Raw genomic sequence first — 15,233 nt, forward strand, 5'->3', positions numbered from 1 at the left:
TCACTGAATCATAAGCTCTTTGAGGGCAGGGACTGTCACAGCAGATGCCATACAGGGGCGTCTTCTCAGGTTGACTCTTGTGTTCAACATATTCCCAGTAATATCCAGAACATTCTCAGTTCTGATTTTAGTAATTTGAGTCTTCTCATTTTTTAGTACATCTAGCTAAAGATTGTCAATTCGGTCATCTTTTCAAAGAAAGAAGTTTTGGTTTAATTGAATTTTTCTATTGCTTTTCTAGCATCTATTTTATTTATCTCTGCACTGATGTTTATTGTTTCCTTCCTTCTGCTAGCTTTGGGTTTAGTTTGTTCTTCTTTTTCTAGTTCCTTAAGTTGTTAAGCTAGGTTACTGATTTGGGATCTTCCTTATTTTTTTAATGTAAATATTTGTAGGTATACATTTCCCCCTTAATCCTGCTTTCACTCTGTCCCACCATTTTGATATGTTGCATTTTCTTTTTCATTCATCTCTCAGTATATTCTAATTTACCTTGTGATTTCTTCTTTGATCCATTGGTTGTTTAAGAGTGTGGTGTTTAATTTTCCAGTTTTTCCAGTTTTCCTTCTGCTATTGATTTCTAGTTTCATTCCCTTGTGATTAGAAAAGATATTTTGTATGATTTCAGCCTTTTAAATTTATTAAGAATTGTTTTGTGGCCTAAGATGGTCTATCCTGGAGAATGTTCCATGTGCCCTTGAGAAAAATGTGTGTTCTGTTATGGTTGGGCAGAGTGTTCTGTATGTGTCTGTTAATTACAGTTGGTCTACAGTGTTGTTCATGGCCTCTATTTCCTTATTGATCTTCTGTCTGGTTGTTCTATCCTTTATTGAAAGTGGGATATTGATGTCTCCTACTATTATTGTAGATTCATGTGTTTATCTCTTCAATTTTGTCAATGTTTGCTTCACGCATTTAGGAGCTCTAATGTTTGGTAAATATATATTTATAGTTGTTATGTCTTTTTGGTGAATTGACTCTTTTATCAATATATAATAGCATTCTTTGTCTCTTGTAACAGTTTTTTGGCTTAAAGTCTATTTTGTCTGATATTATAGCCACCTCTGTTCTCTTTTGTTTACTATTTTAATGGAATATCTTTGTCTATCCTTTCATTTTCAACCTGTGAGTGTCCTTAGAGCTAAAGTGAGTGTCTTGTAGGTAGAATATAGTTGGATCTTATCATCCATTCTGCTAATCTGTGTCTTTTGATTTAAGAGTTTATTCCATTTCTATTTAAGGTAATTACTGATAGGGAAGGACTTACTATTGCCATTTTTAAAATTTGTTTTCTGTCTTGTAGATTTCTTTTCTCTCATTTCCTCCCTTACTGCCTTCCTTTGTGTTTAATTGATTTTTAATGGTGACACATTTAGATTCCCCTTTCATTTCCTTTTGTGTATATTCTGTAGATTTTTTTCTTGTAGTTAGTGTGGGGATTACATATAACATCTGAAAGTTATGACAATCTATTTTAAACTGATACTAACAACTTCAATATTGACATTTTTTTTCCTGTTTTTGAGCCCTTACTGGGTACCAGCCATTGCATTAAGCACTCCACATTTACCTCATTTTTTAAATTAAGGTTATAAAAGATAACATCCTTGTGAAATTACAGTTGTACATTATTATTAGTCATGTTGTAGGTACACCACTTCACCCCTAGCACCCTCCCCCCACCCCCCTTTCCCCTGGCAACCACTGATCAGTTCTCTTTGTGCATATGTTAACTACCACCTATGAATGGAGTCATACAGAGTTCATCTTTCTCTGTCTGGCTTATTTCACTCAACATAATACTCTCAAGGTCTATCCATGTTGTTGTGAATGGGACGACTTTGTCCTTTTTTATGGCTGAGTAGTATTCCGTTGTATATATATACCACAACTTCTTTATCGAATCATCAGTTGTTGGGCACTTAGGTTGGTTCCATGACTTGGCTATTGTGAATAATGCTGCAATGAAGATAGGGTTGCATGGATCTTCTGGAATTGCTGATTTCAGGTTCTTAGGATAGATACCCAGTAGTGGGATGGCTGGGTCATAAGGTATTTCTATTCTTAACTTTTTGAGGAATCTCCATACTGTTTTCCATAGTGGCTGTACCAGTTTGCATTCCCACCAACAGTGTATAAGTGTTCCCTTTTCTCCACAGCCTCTCCAACATTTGTCACTCTTGGTTTTGGATATTTTTGCCATTGTAACAGGTGTAAGGTGATATCTTAGTGTAGTTTTGATTTGCATTTTCCTGATGATTAGTGATGATGAGCATCTTTTCATGTGTCTATTGGCCATCCAAATATCTTCTTTGGAGAAATGTCTGTTCACGTCCCCTGCCCATTTTGTAATTGGGTTATTTGATTTTTTATTGTTGAGTTGTGTGAGTTCTTTGTATATTATGGAGATTAACCCTTTGTCAGATAAATAACTTGTGAATATTTTTTCCCAATTAGTGGGCTGTTTTTTTCATTTCAATCCTGTTTTCCCTTGCCTTGAAGAAGCTCTTTAGTCTGATGAAGTCCCATTTGTTTATTCTTTCTATTGTTTCCCTCATGTGAGGGGTTATGGTGTCTGAAAAGATTCTTTTGAAGCTGATGTCAAAGAGTGTGCTGCCAATATTCTCTTCTAGAAGACTTATTTTTTCAGGCCTAATCTTTAGGTCTTTGATCCATTTTGAATTTATTTTGGTAAATGGTGAAAAAGAATGGTCGATTTTCATTCTTTTACATGTCGCTGTCTAGTTTTCCCAGCACCATTTGTTGAAGAGACTTTCTTTCCTCCATTGTAGGCCCTCAGCTCCTTTGTCAAAGATTAGCTGTCCATAGATGTGTGGTTTTATTTCTGGGCTTTCAATTCTGTTCCATTGATCTGTGCATCTGTTTTTGTACCAGTACGATGCTGTTTTGATTACTGTGGCTTTGTAGTATGTTTTGAAGTCAGGGATTGTGATGCCTCCAGCTTTGTTCTTCTTTCTCAGGATTGCTTTAGCAATTCGGGATCTTTTCTTGCCCCATATGAATTTTTGGATTCTTTGTTCAATTTCTGTAAAGAATGACATTGGAATTCTGATTGGGATAGTGTCGAATCTGTAGATTGATTTAGGTAGTATGGACATTTTAACTATGTTTATTCTTCCAATCCATGTGCATGGAATGTCTTTCCATCTCTTTATGTCGTCGTCAATTTCTTTCAAGAAGGTCTTGTAGTTTTCGTTGTATAGATCTTTCACTTCCTTGGTTAAATTTATCCCAAGGTATTTTATTCTTTTTGTTGCGATTGTGAATGGGATTGAGTTCTTGAGATCTTTTTCTGTTAGTTCATTGTTAGCATATAGAAATGCTACTGATTTATGTATGTTGATTTTATACCCTGTAACTTTGCTGTAGTTGTTGATTGTTTCTAATAGTTTTTCTATGGATTCTTTGGGGTTTTCTATATATAAGATCATGTCGTCTGCAAACAGCGAGAGTTTTACTTCTTCGTTGCCTATTTGGATTCCTTTTATTTCTTTTTCCTGCCGAATTGCTCTGGGAAAAACCTCCACTACAATGTTGAATAAGAGTGGTGAAAGTGGGCACCCTTGTCTTGTTCCTGTTCTGAGAGGGATGGGTTTCAGTTTTTGTCCGTTGAGTATTATGTTGGCTGTGGGCTTGTCATATATGGCCTTTATTATGTTGAGGTACTTTCCTTCTATACCTATTTTATTGAGGGTTTTTATCATAAATGGATGTTAGATCTTGTCGAATGCTTTCTCTGCATCTATTGAGATGATCATGTGGTTTTTGTTTCTCATATTGTTAATGTAGTGAATCACATTGATTGACTTGCGGATGTTGAACCATCCCTGTGTCCCTGGTATAAATCTCACTTGATCATGGTGTATAATCTTTTTGATATATTGCTGTTTTTGGTTTGCCAAAATTTTGTTGAGGATTTTTGCATCTATGTTCATCAGTGATATTGGCCTGTAGTTTTCCTTCTTTGTGTTGTCCTTGTCAGGTTTGGGGATTAGGGTAATGTTGGCTTCATAGAATGTATTAGGGAGTGCTCCATCTTCCTCTATTTTCTGGAATAGTTTGAGAAGGATAGGTTTTAAATCTTCTTTGGATGTTTGGTGGAATTCTCCAGAGAAGCCGTCTGGTCCTGGACTCTTATTTTTGGGGAGGTTTTTGATTACTGTTTCTATTTCTTTACTTGTGATTGGTCTATTCAGATTCTCTATTTCTTCCTGATTCAGTTTGGGTAGGTTGTATGAGTCTAGAAATTTATCCATTTCTTCTAGGTTGTTCAAGTTGTTGGCATATAGTTTTTCATAGTATTCTCTTATGATCCTTTGTATTTCTTCAGTATCTGTTGTGATTTCTCCTCTCTCGTTTCTAATTTTATTTATTTGAGATTTCTCTCTTTTTTTTTAGTGAGTCTGGCTAAGTGTTTGTTGATTTTGTTAATTTTTTCGAAGAACCAACTCTTTGTTTCATTGATCCTTTCTACTGTCTTTTTTGTTTCAATATCATTTATTTCTGCTTATTTCTGATATTGTTTCAATATCATTTATTTCCCTCCTTCTACTGACTTTGGGCTCTGTTTCTTCTTTTTCTAATTCCATTAGGTGTCATTTGAAGTTGTTTATGTGAGATTTTTCTTGCTTATTGAGGTGAGCCTGTATTGCAATGAATTTCCCTCTTAGGACTGCCTTTGCTGCATCTCAAATCATTTGGTATGGTGTGTTTTCATTTTCATTTGTCTCCCGATAATATTTGATTTCTTCTTTAATTTCTTCAATAATCCATTGTTTGTTCAGTAGCGTGTTGTTTAGTCTCCACATTTTTGGCCCTTTCCCAACTTTATTCTTGCAGTTGATTTCTAGTTTCATAGCATTGTGATCAGAAAAGATGCTTGATATTATTTCAACCCTCTTGAACTTATTGATGCTTGCTTTGTTTCCCAAGATATGGTCTATCCTTGAGAATGTTCCATGCACACTTGAGAAGAATGTGTAACCTTCTGTTTTTGGATGAAGAGTCCTATATATATCTATTAGGTCCATCTGATCTAATTTTTCATTTAATTCTATAATTTCCTTGTTGATTTTCTGTCTGGGTGATCTGTCCATTGGTGTTAATGGGGTGTTGAGGTCCCCTACTATTATTTTATTGCTGTTGATGTCTCCTTTTAGTTTTGTTAATAGTTTCTTTACAAATTTTGGTGCTCTTGTGTTAGGTGCGTATATATTTATAAGTGTTATGTCATCTTAGTGGAGCATCCCTTTTATCATTATATACTGCCCCTCTTTGTCTTTCTTTATCTGTTTTGCTTTGAAGTCTACTTTGTCTGATATAAGTGTGGCAACACCTGCTTTCTTTTGTTCATTATTAGCTTGGAGTATTGTCTTCCATCCCTTCACTTTGAGTCTGTGTTTGTCTTTGGGGCTGAGGTGTGTTTCCTGGAGGCAGCATATTGTTGGATCTTGTTCTTTGATCCATCTTGCCACTCTGTGCCTTTTGATTGGAGAGTTCAATCCATTCATGTTTAGTGTGATTATTGAAACGTGGGGGCCTACTGTTGCAATTTTATCACTTGTTTTCCCGTTCTTTTGCATTTTGTCCTCATGGAGAGCTGTTACTTTGTGTTATTGACCTTCTGCTTATCTTCTTTGTTCTGCATTTTGTAACCCCTTTCCTTTTTTTTGATTTTTCAGGAATGAGTTTCTTCCTGGACAATTCTTGAAGAGGAGGTTTTGTGGTGATGAACTCCCTTAACTTTTGTTTGTCTGGGAAAGTTTTTATTTCTCCTTCATATTTGAAGGATATTTTTGCTGGGTAGAGTATTCTTGGCTGCAGGTTTTTGTCCTTCAGAGTTTTGAATATTTCATTCCAATCTCTTATAGCCTGTAAGGTCTCTCCTGAGAAATCTGCTGACAGCCTTATGGGATGCCTTTGTAAGTTATTTTCTTCTGCTTGGCTGCCCTTAGTATTTCCTCTTTGTCATTGACTTTTGCTAGTTTCACTACTATATGTCTTAGGGTTGGTCTTCTTTCATTAATAAAGTTTGGAGATCTATTGGCTTCTGTCACGTGAAGTTCCATCTCTCTTCCCAAGTTTGGAAAGTTCTCAGCTATTATTTCTTTGAACAAGCCTTCTGCCCCCTTCTCCTTCTCTTCTCCTTCTGGTATACCTATAATCCTTATCTTGCATCTCCTAATTCAGTCGGATAATTCTCGGAGAGTTTCTTCATTTCTTTTTAATCTTAATTCTCTCTCCTCCTCTGCCTGCAGCATTTCTATATTCCTATCCTCCAAATTGCTAATTCTGTCCTCCATATTATCGACTCTACTGTTCAGAGAGTCCAGATTTTTCTTAATCTCCTCCATTGTGTTCTTCATCTCCAATATTTCGAATTGGTTCTTCTTTATAGTGTCAAGCTCTTTTGTGACATAGCTCCTGAACTCATTAAGTTGTCTATCTGAATTCTCTTTTAGGTCGTTGAGTTTTTTCATAATGGCAGGTTTGAAATCTTCGTCATTTAGGGTATAGATTTCATTGTCTTTGGGATTGTTTTCTGGGTGCTTATCATTTTCCTTCTGTTCTGGAGATTTAATATATTTTTCCATACTGCTTAATGGCGCGGATTTGTGCCTCCACATAGAGATAGAGTTTAGTCACTGCTTCCACTTGTTGCGACTGGTGTGTGTGTGTGGGGGCAGCTGTTTAGACTGCCCCAACCAGGAACCCTGTCCGCTGTTACTGACTGGGCCTGGACCCCTCCTTGTAGTCACAGTGGTCCTGTGGTGTTCCTCATTGGTTGTGGGGGCAATTGCAAGGGGGACCTCAGGCTGCTGGTACCTACTGCTGCAGCCCACCTAGATGCGCACCCTCCTTGTGGTCTGCAGTGGTGTTGTGGGCTTACCCATCAGCTAGGAGCAGGATCACCTATAATCTCCGATTTGTCCCTAACAGAGCCCACCAGAACACACTTGTCCACTATAGGTCCCAGCAGAGCTGTGGCTATCTTCTGCAGTCTGTCGTTAGCTCACCTAGCTGTGCTACTTTTGCCCCAGGGCCTTCCCGCCTTGCGATTGCCAGTCGGGACCTCTCCACTAGTGCTGTGCAGAGGCTTTCGCTGAGGCTGCTGTAAGAACCTGGAGTTCCCCCCTGGGCTACGTAGCCGTTTCACCGGAGCTCTACTCTGCCCCACTTCACTCTCACAGGATCTCTGGAAGCCCCTTGCCTCGTCTGGGACATGGCCAGAGTCTGTGGGCCTGGCCGTGGCTTGTAAGCTGCTGCCTTGTGGGGAATTCTGCTCTAGGGAGCTTACTGGTGTTCCGACTGCTGGGCGGAGCCTCCCTGCCAATGGTGAGCAGAGGCCCTCCCTGCTGGGGGGGTGCAGGACCCTGGTGCAACCCCCCGGGCCACAGAGCTGGGTGTTGGAGCTCCACCCAGTCCCCAAGTGCATCCATGGGAAGTCCGGGCACCCCCTGCAGTGACCCGTGCACTGGAGACCGTGAGCCCAGCGGCAGCTTGTAGTCTGGAGCTTCCCTGGGGGATCTGCCCACCGGGAGCTTCCCTTTGTCCTGGCTTCTGGGGGTGGCCTCCCTGCTAATGGTGAGCAGAGACTTTCCCTGCTGGGGAGATGCGGGACCCTGGAGCCTTCCCCCACACCACAGAGCCAGGCACTGGAGCCCCAACCGTGTCCCCAAGCACATCTACGGGATGTCTGGGTGCCCCCTGCACCGAGCCGCACACCAGAGACCGTGAGCGGTCTGGTGCTGTGCTGGGCCCGCCAGGAACTTCTCTTTGTTCTGGCTTCTGGGCAGGGCCTCCCTGCTAATGGCAGGCAGAGGCCTTCCCTGCTGGTGGGTGTGGGACCCTGGGGAATTCCCTCTGGGCTTAGATGTGATCGCGGGGGGCTTGGGTAGGAGTGTTGTCACCTGTTTCCACCGTCGCTCCACTGGTGAGTGCACACTCCTGCCCTTGGTGTGTGGTGATGCTATGGGGGACTCCGCTGGAAGAGAGCCTCCTGCAGGAACTAGGCTGTCCAGGGGTCGGGGGTCGGGGGTCAGAGAGTTTTCACCTATTTCCACCTCCTCCCGGGGGGAAGTCCGTCCGCCTTCCGATGTGTAGTAGCACAAGACTTTTAGGCGTCTTGAGATGCTATCTGGATAGCCTTTGTTAATCGGTGAATGTCCAATTAGTTGTAGATTTGACAGGGGAGAGACAAAGAAGACCTCTCACTCCGCCATCTTGGTCCCACCCCTCTCACATTTACCTCATTTTAATCCTTTTAGTAACCTTTTGAAAGGCAGCTATTACTATCTGCATTCTACAAATGAGGAAACTAAAGCACAAGGAAAATAATTAATTAACCCAAAGTCTCATAGCTAGGAAGTAGCAAAGTCAGAATTCAGTCCAAGTCTGCCACCCCCTCCCACATTCTACCCAGAACCACGAACAGTCTGAACTCATGCTTCCCTCCAGTTTCCTTCTCCAACATCCATTGATGCCCAGACACCAGTCTGGGGTCCTTCCCTGAGCACTGGTGGATGGGAGTCAGACTGGAGCAGCCTACCCTGCGCCGCCTTTCCACTGCCTTCCTGGTTCCTGCTCTGTCTTCCATGAGCAGGGGGGCCTCCTAACTGGAAGATTCCTTTTACCACACCACAGTCATGAGGAGGAAAGAGAGGTTGAAAAAAACATAGAAAGAAGAACAAAGTTTTCTAGTCTTATTCTGTCAGAGCCACTTCACTCCCACCCTAGAAGTCCTGTCTACTTGGGCCAATACTCACTTCAGAGCTCCCTGGGGTGTGGATGTTGTAGGGGCAGGTGAGGTGGAGGGGACAGCTTTGAGCTCTCCCAGAGGTTAAGGTTATAGAGTGTGTTATCAACAAATCATGTGGCACAGTAATTTGATGTTTTTATGCCTACTGCAGTAAAATAGACAGGATAAATTTTGTATAAAACCCTTTTTGTTCTTTGTATTTCAGATTTAATGAGTAATCCTGTGCTGGCCACCTTCCCCAGGCTCTGGGAGCAGCCTGATGTGAGGGACGCTCTCAGGGTGGGTAGGCTGCATCATGATGGAAACCTGACGGGCTCTGAAAGCAGTTACACTCACCACATTACTGCGTTCTGACACCTGCTCTACGTTGTTCTTTTCCTATTTGGATGATGTCTCCCAATCCTTGTCCATTGTCTAGCTAACTTGGTCTCATCCTTCCTTTCTTAGTATGAATGTTGCTTCCCCAGGGCCGCCTTCCTGACCCAATAAGTAGATGGCGTATGTGCTACATACACTATTGTGACCTCTTGGCTGTCGTTTGTTCCCTGACTTCAGATGGCCACTGACTGTGTCCTAAGAGCAAAAATCCAAAATAGTTTGTTACATAAATGAACTGAATTTTCAGGGGAGAGTCAGGGCATGTATATAATTTTTAATTTAATTTGATATATTCTGTCTGTGAAATAGCCAAATATTAGGTTGAACCATATAAAACCTTTAATTTTCATCTGTTGTTTTGACCTTCAAAAATGACAGTTTCATAAAGTTCAGCTTAATATATCAAGGGCAACAAACATTAGAAGACCCGTATGCCTGTGAGGCAAATACTCAGATAAGATGACAAATGCCCCAGGGGAGCATAATCCAGGTCCTTGGAGGTTTGAAGAAGGTGGCAGTGAGGCTCAGGAGTCTGATTCACTGAAGAGGTCCTCAGCGAGCTGGACCTGATGACAGGTTGAGGGCCCAGTCGGGTTTTGACCTGCTGAGAGGGGAGGGGAAGACATTACAGGTGGGAGGATGAGCACGAGCAGACATTCTGAGGCAGGAAGAATTAGAGAGCGCTCTTGAGAGGAGCGGATGATCCAGCTGGCACGTTTGGTGTCGTCTGTCGGTGGGCAAGGTCCATCTGAGCCTCAGCTGAAGGTGAGGAGTGTGGGAGGTAGGGGGCAACCCGTGAAAGTTTTTGCTTCAGGAAAACTCCTGGCAGCACAGAGAGGTCGAAAAGCACCCATGCAGGAGAGAGGTGAGCTGTGTTAGGAGGTGGCCCCTGTTGATAAGGAGGGAGGTCATTTGAGCCTGACAGAGACATGGAAGGAGGAAGCAATCATCTGCAGAGGTTTCTGTTAGACTTCTAAACTGATTTCATGTGCTGGTTTGGCTAGGGTAGGGGTGTCATCAGTAATGATGAAATCTTCAGTAGAAAAACAAGAAAATATTCATGGCATCCGATTACCCATAATTTCAGACAAATTCATTTGGCACTATTGCTAGATAATACAGAATTTCTCAGTCTTCCTTTATATAATCATTAGTATCACAACATTTATTCATTATACAAAACATACGTTCAGTGATTCATTCAATAAATATGTCATGAGAGCCCACGATGGCTAAGGCACTGTGCCAGGCTCTGGAGCATTTCTCTAGAAGTGGAACATTCATGGAATCTGGACTTTGTTGTCAGGACGAACCTTAAGACTAATCTAGCCTGAATTCTGCATTTCCTGATGAGCAGATGGCTCAGAGAAGTGCAGTGACCTGGCTGGCTGTGGAGCTCAGCAGTGGCCGGGCCAAGGCTGTCACTGCAGGTCAGCTCTGGGTGCATCCAGATATGCCACAGGCTCTTCTAGAAAAGGCTTGTGGGTAAAGTTGTTCATGGATATTATGAAGTGAAAAAAATTTTGAGGTGTAATAATAATATTTAAACATATATATTTATATTTGTACATCTGACTGTGGAAAGGTCTGGAAGAATAAACCCTAGGAAGTTAGCAACGATTACCTCTGGATCACGGGTTATTTTGTTGATCTGTATTTCGTTAGTTTTTCCACCATGGATTATTTGTATAATAAATGATAGAAATAAAAAGAGTGGTTTGCTCCTGCACCCTTGAGCCTTCTCCTCGTGGCGTCCTGTGTCACTAAGGATAAGCCAGGCTGTGTGGTGGTAGCTGCACAGGTGTATTTCTCACTCATGGTACCTTCCAGATGGATCAATGGGAGACCCTGCTCCATAGTCACCCGAGGGTGCAGGCCAGTGGAGGTTTCACTTCCTTATGGCATCATCTGGAAGGAGCGGCTTCCTCTGTTGCCAGTCACCCTCCAGGAAAAGAGAGAATGGAGCATCGTCCTTGGACTCTCCACTGCCCTTGCCCCGAGGCAGCACTGGCGCTTCTGCTCAGATTTCATTGGGCGGAACCAGTCACGTGGCCCCACTTAACTTCAGGGGAGCTGGGAGGTCTGGTCTTCTGTTTGCTCCGGAAGGAAGGGAGAAGGGGATCTTGGTGCGTAGTGGTGACTCCCCCACTTTTGCTGTTCCCCACTGAGTTACCATAAGTGAAACACTCTACAGCTGGCTGGGGCTCAGTGCAAGTGCGGTGGGACCTTGATGCTTAACTGACAAACAGTAGGCAGATTTCACCAGACATAAGTCTAAAATTGTCTCATGATATTCCTGTTAAGCCAGGTACCTTTTGAAGTTCACATTGTGAAGTGTGTGAGCCTCGCAGTGTGAAGTTAGCTAGGTTCAGTTTGTTGTTGGGGTTTTAATGTTAATGATGGCACCTGGCCTGTTTAGTAAGACACTCTGGCTCTCTCAGGGTCCTCTTCACACTCGCCGGGACCCACAGGCACAGCCGTCAATAGGGTGGAGAACCACAGTCCCGTAAGATAGTTCCTTCTCAGTAATAACAGACCATTCCAAGATGCGGTACGTGAGTGCACAGCCTGTGGTCTCTTGGTGGAAACTTCTCTTTTATTTCATGGAGCATCTCTTTCTTGGTGCCAGATGTCATGTTCACCCCAGGGCCTCCATACTGAAAAGTGCTGATGCTTTTGTGTGACCCATGAAATCAGGCCCCAACAGGAGGAAACCTGCAGACAGACATGAAACCGAGGCCCTGCCCTGGAAGGAGCAGCCGGGAGACTGCACACTGCCCCACGCTCACAGTCTGCCCAGAACCGGCACTGAGTGCCTTCAGTTCACACTGCCGTGGGGTTAATGGAACTCTGGGTTTCTTATTTCTTCAGAGAAGCTTTGCGAAGCCCTTTGGATAGATTGAGAGTATTTACTTGCAAAGCTGTCCTTCAATTTATTCACCCCGACTGTTGTCATCATCATGGCAGACAGAATTGTAGAGAAGTATGGTATTTGGCAGTTTTCTTTTTCGTTAGTGTCTCACCTTAAAAGCTCACTAGTATTTTATTGTTCAGGTGCTGTGTTTTCATGGATGTGTTAGTGTTTCACTGATTCTGTTCTTAAATTAATTTTGACTTGTAAGAATCGTGGGCCCCTGAGGTATCTTTCACGGCCCAGTCAGTCTGGTTCTGGGTTGTTGGAACAGGTGCCACAGACCCACTTCTTACGTGTGTAGGTTCTGTCCCATGTTTTTAGCCCTGTTCATGAGTTTCATTACAGTGACCTTGCAGAAGTGTGACGAAGACTTGTGAATACTCGGCTTACTATCATATTTCTGTTTTCTTTTTAGAGTTCGTGGGCTGAGAAAGAAAGCACATTGAAGAGATCAGAGAAGGTAATCTGATTTTCCAGCTGCACTCAGTGTTTGCTGTGCTCACTGTTTGCTTGCACCTTCTAATAATGCCTCTGCTTCAGCTAAAGTAGCCAGAGTCACATCCCTCTGAATCAGGTCAACTGTGTCACTGTGGTTGCAGAGACGCTTTCCAAGAAGGGTACGGGTGATCAATTTCTAATGTGAAAAGAAACACGTCATCGAGACAGTCATTTCAGACCACTGAGTTTTATTGAATTGAGGGAAAGTTTCTAAACCAAAGTCTCCCAGTTGGCTATGAAATTTCTCTTGTTTTTAAAAAGCTCCTCTAGCTCTCAAGTCCATATCCGGTAAGGAGAAGGGAGAAAATTGTAAGCTGTGTCACACACTGAAAAGGTTCACGGCTGGTGCTTACATCGCCACAGAGGTGCGGTCGTTACCAACCAGAACTTGCCTTAGTCAGTGAGTGGGGGCTTCACGCTCCAACCCAGGACTCAACAGACTTGTTCAGTAAATAAGATAGTAAATATTCTTGGCTCTGTAGGCCCTGCGGCCTCTGTCACAGCTGCTCAACTCTGCCATTGTGATACACAGCAGCTACTGACTACGTAAATGTCTGAGCAGGCCTGTGTTTCTATAAAACTTGAGTTATAAAAAGAGGCAGTGGGCCACAGTTGACCACGGTCCATGGTTTCTGGACTTCTAAAGGGTTAATTATCTACCAGGAACGTGGGAGAACAAACCAACCAAAAACCCTAAACAGTGAAAAAAATTCACATTGTGTCTTTCTTTGAGTTTCCATATGACCAGTACCATCTACACTTTGCTAAAATTGGCAGATTTGATGCAATTCTAGCACAGCAGTGGCCAAGGTGCTGGGCCTCAGGCCTGTAGAAATTGCCCCCTACACACGTGCTGTGCTGGGAGAGGTGACATATGTGTGCAGACCCTGCTGCGCACAGACATCTCCACCGTCGGCTGCTGTGCGCTCTGAGGTTCCCACCCGGCCTGTCGGTGTTGGGGGTCACTGACTGTGCTGATACGGCAGGCCTCGTGTTATCTGGGGAGGGTCTGACCACACTGCTCCTTGGGTCTCCTTTCTCTGGGTCTCGTGTGGAACGCTTGCTCCCCTTCTCTTCTGACAACTCGACAATGTCTCTGATGCGCTGTAACCGAATTAAGTGGACACAGCTGACTTCACATTGTGCTTTAGTCATATTTACCTGGAGCCACATCCTTGTCCCCAGAATTAGGTTTCATCCCCCGCTTTCCTTGATGGGATGTGTGGAACAGCCTCGTGGAGCTTAGGAGACGCCCAGGTCTCAAGGAGCCGCTCCCGGACTCTTGGGGAGAAGTGCTCGCCTCTGCTCCGCGGTGACTCTTGCTGCTTCCGCTGCACAGAGCGCTGTTTCCTGACTGAGCAGCTGGTTCAGAGCCATCACCTGCCAGGCACTGCTGGTCCCTCTGTCCCTCCCATTAGATGTCTTCTAGTTAACAGAGTTCATAAATTTAGCACTGAAAATATGACGATGCAGATCCTTTCATAGTTGCTTGTGGTTCTGGTGTCCCCAGAGAGACAAAGAGCTCCTGAAGGCTGCGCTCGTCCTGGTCTACCACGACTGCGCGCTCCCTCTCCTCCAGTCGACACTCCTGCCCCCGTTCAGGTGGGCGGAAGGAGAGGCTGAGGCTGCCCGCTGGAAGGTGATCGCTGACTTCCTCACAGAAACCCGAGAGAACGGGGGCGCCCTCCACGCTCTGCTGTCCCCAGATGGGCTCCATGACCCCTTTGACGTTTCAGAGCAGACCTATGACTTCTTGGGAGAAATAAGAAAGAATGCAGCCTGACAGCGTGGCCCTGATGCACCCTCCACGGTGACCTGAATAAAGCGACAGAAACCAAAGTAACGGTCGCATCATGAGTTAGGCTTTACTCTTTCTTGTACAGCCCACATTCCATTAGAAATATTGATCTGATAATTGGAGTATGTTTTAATACAATAAAATAAATTCTTATAAAGAATACTATTATATCTCAATTTAAAGAGAAGTTTTTTCAAAAGACCAAGTAACAAATTTAATTTGACTGTATCTATAGATTTGTGTAAAACCAAGATTTCACCAAAAGCTAAATTTATGATTATTCAAGAAAATGAAAATACAATCTACACAATGGGAGAAGATATTTATAAATCAAATATCTGATAAGAGTCAAGTATCTAGAATATATAAATATATGATTATTGCTAATAAAACTTATGTTGTGAAATGAAGGGAAAATCAGAGCAATCTATTTGAGAAAGTAGTGTTATTGATCACTTAATTCAGTCTAATATTTGAATGTGATTTAACCTAATTAGGCACAAAAGCAAAATCCTATCTTGCCTTTTTGAGTCCCTTTAATAAGTGCTCTTAAAGAGAATATAGGCAGTACACTCTTTGACATCAGTTTCAAAAGAATCTTTTCAGACACTATAACTCCTCAGTTGAGGGAAACAATAGAAAGAATAAACAAATGGGACTTCATCAGACTAAAGAGCTTCTTCAAGGCAAGGGAAAACAGGATTGAAACAAGAAAACAGCCCACTAATTGGGAAAAAATATTTACAAGCCACTTATCCGACAAAGGGTTAATCTCCATAATATACAAAGAACTCACACGGCTCAACAAGAAAAAAACAAACAACCCGATCAAAACATGGGCAGAGGACATGAACAGACATTTCTCA

General features: G+C 42.8%; 1 long non-coding RNA gene and 1 other non-coding gene across 2 annotated transcripts in view; one reads left to right on the plus strand and one right to left on the minus strand.

Moving 5' to 3' along the window:
- Positions 1-15,233, minus strand: part of LOC139075695 (uncharacterized) — a 318,375-nt gene that overhangs the window by 191,440 nt on the left and 111,702 nt on the right. The gene's annotated exons all lie outside the window — the stretch shown is intronic.
- On the plus strand, positions 8,469-14,773 carry LOC103567702 (uncharacterized). Its single transcript, XR_011526352.1, has 3 exons — positions 8,469-9,058; positions 12,487-12,531; positions 14,080-14,773. It is a non-coding gene; the product is annotated as an uncharacterized protein (transcript).

The sequence above is a fragment of the Equus przewalskii genome, chromosome 14 (assembly GCF_037783145.1).
Source record: "Equus przewalskii isolate Varuska chromosome 14, EquPr2, whole genome shotgun sequence".
Classification (NCBI taxonomy): Eukaryota; Metazoa; Chordata; class Mammalia; order Perissodactyla; family Equidae; genus Equus; species Equus przewalskii.